Source organism: Somniosus microcephalus, chromosome 5 (assembly GCF_052327205.1).
Source record: "Somniosus microcephalus isolate GS21.2 chromosome 5, FLI_Smic_1.0, whole genome shotgun sequence".
In the NCBI taxonomy this organism is placed as follows: Eukaryota; Metazoa; Chordata; class Chondrichthyes; order Squaliformes; family Somniosidae; genus Somniosus; species Somniosus microcephalus.
In genome coordinates this window covers 10,686,580-10,691,047 of record NC_140991.1, presented here as the reverse complement: position 1 = coordinate 10,691,047, position 4,468 = coordinate 10,686,580, and positions in this window count along the sequence as shown.

The window sequence follows — 4,468 nt, the reverse complement described above, 5'->3', positions numbered from 1 at the left end:
TCATCCTCGGGGGGGATTTTAACTGCACCCTCGAGGCGAGGGACCGTTCGGGTCCCCCGCGAAGCCCAGCGGTGATGGAGAGGTTGAGGGACCTGGTCGGGTCCTTCGACTTGGTGGACGTCTGGCGAAATCTCCACCCCGACTCCAGCGCCTTCACTAGCGTAGTAGCATTTTAACAACCTGCTGCTGGAGGACGCGCGGTTCCGGGATTCATTTCGTCGGTTCTGGGCCGACTGGAGAAGGAAGCGGGGGGGATGTGGGCAAGGCTCACATCCGTCTCTTCTGTCAGGAGTACGCGAAGGGGTCGACCAAGAGGCGGGAGGCCGGGGTCATGCGGTTGGAGAAGGAGGTGCTCGACCTGGAGTCCCGTCTCGGTCAGGTCGTCGAGGACCCGGCCCTGCGGAAGGTGTACGAAGAGAAGAAGGGCGCGCTGAAGGACCTGCAGCTCGTCGGGTCCCGAGGCGCGTACGTGAGGTCGCGGATCCAGCTCCTGCGGGACCTGGACCGCGGCTCCCCCTTCTTCTACTCGCTGGAAAAAAGACGGGGGATCCGTAAGCAGCTCTTGGGGCTGCTGGCCGACGATGGATATCTGGTCTCGGATCCGGAGGGAATCAGCGCGGAGACCCGCGCCTACTACGGGGCTCTGTTCTCTCCGGATCCGTCCAGCGAGGATGCGCGCAGAGTTTTGTGGGAGGACCTGCGGAAGGTCAGCCCGGAGGGCGCCGAAAAATTGGACGCTCCGCTAAACCTGGCGGAGCTGACCGGCGCCCTCCGCCAGCTCTCTGGGGGAAAGTCCCCGGGGCTGGACGGGCTGACCGTGGAGTTCCACAGGGCGTTCTGGGACGTCTTGGGGGGCGACTACGCGCGGGTCGTGGGGGAAAGTTTGGCGACCAGGGAGATGCCCCTCTCTTGCCGCAGGGCGGTCATTGTCCTGCTGCCTAAGAAGGGCGATCTCCACCTCCTTAAGAACTGGCGCCCGGTCTCCCTCCTCAGCACGGACTATAAAATCTTTGCCAGGGCCATGTCTGCTCGCCTTGGCACCCCGTGCTGGCCCACATGATCCACCCCGACCAGTCATACATGGTCCCGGCCCGGACCATCCACGATAACATCCATCTGGTCCGGGAACTGGTCCACCACTCCCAGAGGGCTGGTCTGTCGGTCGCCTTCCTTTCCCTGGATCAGGAGAAGGCGTTCGACAGGGTGGATCACGAGTATCTCTTCGGGACTCTGCGCGCATTCGGGCGAGTACCTCTTCGGGACTCTGCGCGCATTCGGGTTCGGGACGCATTTCGTCGCCTGGATCCGACTTCTGTACGCCGCCGCGGAGTGTCTGATTAAAGTTAACGGGTCCTTGACTGCGCCCCTTTGCTTCGGGAGGGGGGTGCGTCAGGGATGCCCCATGTCCGGTCAGTTATACGCCGTTTGCATGGAGCCACTCCTGCGCCTCTTGCGGAAGAGGTTGACGGGACTGGCTCTGCAAGGGCCGGGCGTGGAGGTGGTCCTCTCGGCTTACGCCGATGACGTGCTCCTCACGGTCACGGATCCCGCTGACTTGCGGAGGATGCGGGAATGCCAGCAGATTTACTCGGACGCATCCTCCGCCAAGATCAACTGGGAGAAATGTTCCGGACTCCTGGTGGGTCAGTGGCGTGTGGACTCCCTGCCGGAGGAGTTCAGGCCTTTCGCCTGGAGCACCACGCACCTCCTCTATTTGGGAGTCTACCTTAGCCCTGCCGAGGACGCCTGGCCGGCGAACTGGCAAGAGCTGGAGGCCAAAGTCACCGCTCGCCTAGGACGCTGGACAGGACTGCTCCGAGTGTTGTCCTACAGGGGTCGCGCGCTGGTCATAAACCAGCTGGTGGCCGCCATGTTGTGGTACCGGTTGGTCACTTTGATCCCTCCCCCTGCGTTTGTCGCCAAGATGCAGAAGAAGCTCATCGACTTCTTCTGGGACAAAAGGAAGCACTGGGTCTCTGCCGCGGTTCTGTTTCTCCCGCCTAGGGAGAGCGGTCAGGCGCTGGTGTGCCTTCGCACCCAGGCTGCGACTTTCCGTCTTCAGACGCTGCAGAGATACCTGTACGTCGAGAATCCTCCGAGATGGTGTGCGCTGGTGACGTATTTCTTCCGCCAGCTGCACGACCTCAATTACGACACGCAGCTCCTGTTTGTGAAAGTAGGCTGCAGGCGTGCTGGCCTGCGGGAGCTGCCTGTCTTCTACCAGGAACTACTATGGGTTTGGAACTACGTTGCTTCCAGGCGGAGCTCTCCCCCATCAGGAGTGGCGGCTCTCCTTCGGGAGCCGCTGCTCAGGAATCCGCACCTCCACGACCGCGGGTTCGGGCGGCTGGCGGAGGGCAGGGCTGTGCCTGGCAAAGTGACCAGAGTCGGGGACCTGCTCGATGGCGGAGGAGCGGGCTGGATGGCGCCGGAGGAGCTGGCGCGGCGCCTGTCCTGGGCCAACGTCTGGCTCGCGGTCGAAGCCATCGAATCGGTGAAAGCGGCACTGGGCCCCGACTCCACTAGGTGTATTGAGGCGGCTCAAGCACGTGGGGCGATCCCGTCCGAGCTTACCCCCGTTCGGACGGAATTCCTCATCGGCGCCCGGCCCCGAAACTCCCCTCGGGAACTGGCGCCTCACAACTTGAGCCATCTCGAGGAAATACCCTCCGTGCCTTTTCATTCCGCGCGGAGGGGTTTCCTGTACGGGCTGCTCCTGCACACTCTCCACTTTGCCAACTTCGTCTACCGTCCGGACATGCCTTGGCATGGCGTCTTGCCGACTGGCAGTGGCGGAGGTCCCCAATGGAGGGCTCTCTACGCGGGAGTCCTCCCTTGTTCCATCGGGGACTTGGCCTGGAGGGTGTTGCACGGAGCGGTCCCGTGCAATAAGGTTTTAAGTAGCTTCACGGACTCCCAGGCCGCCTGCATTTTTTGCAGCCTGGAGGAGTCCGTGTTTCACGTTTATATGGAATGTGAGAGGTTGCAGCCCCTCTTTCATTACTTGAAGGGGCTGCTCCTCGATTTTTGGTTGCACTTCAGTCCCATGCTCTACGGTCAACCGGTGCGGAGGGGAGCGGACGAGTTGGAGGACCTCCTTGTGGGCCTGCTCCTGGGCCTGGCTAAAAGAGCCATCAATTGGTCCAGGCAGCGTGCGGTCGAGAGGGTCGTCCAGCCGGATTGCCTGCCTCTCTTCCGCGGCCATGTTCGCGCCCGGGTGGCCCTGGAGATGGAGCACGCGGTGTCCGCCGGCGCGCTTGAGTATTTCCGCAACCGGTGGGCGCCGCGGGGACTGGAGTGCATTATCAACCCGGAAAAGCAAATTTTAATTTGATTTGTTAAGTTTTAGTTGAACTTTTGTTTATTTACAGTCCAATTGTTTTTTTTTTGGGTCCAAACAAAAAGAGTACCCTCTGTTCAGTAAATACCTGTTATTATTGTTCTCCTGCAGTCCGTGTATTATTTATACTCGGACACTACAGGACTCCCTTTAATGGGGATTCTGATGGTGAGACTCCCTTTAATGGGGATTCTGATGGTGAGACTCTCTTTAATGGTGATTCTGATGGTGAGACTCTCTTTAATGGGGATTCTGATGGTGAGACTCCCTTTAATGGGGATTCTGATGGTGAGACTCTCTTTAATGGGGATTCTGATGGTGAGACTCCCTTTAATGGGGATTCAGATGGTGAGACTCCCTTTAATGGGGATTCTGATGGTGAGACTCTCTTTAATGGGCATTCTGATGGTGAGACTCTCTTTAATGGTGATTCTGATGGTGAGACTCCCTTTAATGGGGATTCTGATGGTGAGACTCCCTTTAATGGGGACTCTGATGGTGAGACTCCCTTTAATGGGGACTCTGATGGTCTCTTTAATGGGGATTCTGATGGTGAGACTCTCTTTAATGGGGATTCTGATGGTGAGACTCCCTTTAATGGGGATTCTGATGGTGAGACTCCCTTTAATGGGGATTCTGATGGTGAGACTCTCTTTAATGGGGACTCTGATGGTAAGGGACCCTTATTAAAGGGTTGGTTAAGGTGACACTCCCTCTGCCAAAGTGTCTGAGCTACAGGGAGAGCTGGAGATGCAGTGGAGCAGCAGCTGACATTAATCACCCTGTCCTGACAGTTTCTGTTTTACTCAATAGTTTCTGTTTCTCCGTCCTGTGAAAGCTTTAGTTCCAGGTCACGTCATTTCCTGTAAACACTGACACGTGTCCTAGATCACATCCTGCTCCGGCTGGGTCCTAGTGCCTGCCAAGTGAGTTTTACACAACATGTGCTCTCCACTCTCTGCAGTTTGTGAGACCATCATATTTCAGGGCATGCTGCTCGGGGCGGGTGGGGGAAGGAGGCTGAATCTGTTTCTCTTTAGCAGCAGGTTAACACTTGCCTGAAGCTCTTCTGTCTGTAGCACCCCATTGGGTTAGATACAGAGTAAAGCTCCCTCTACACTGTCCCAT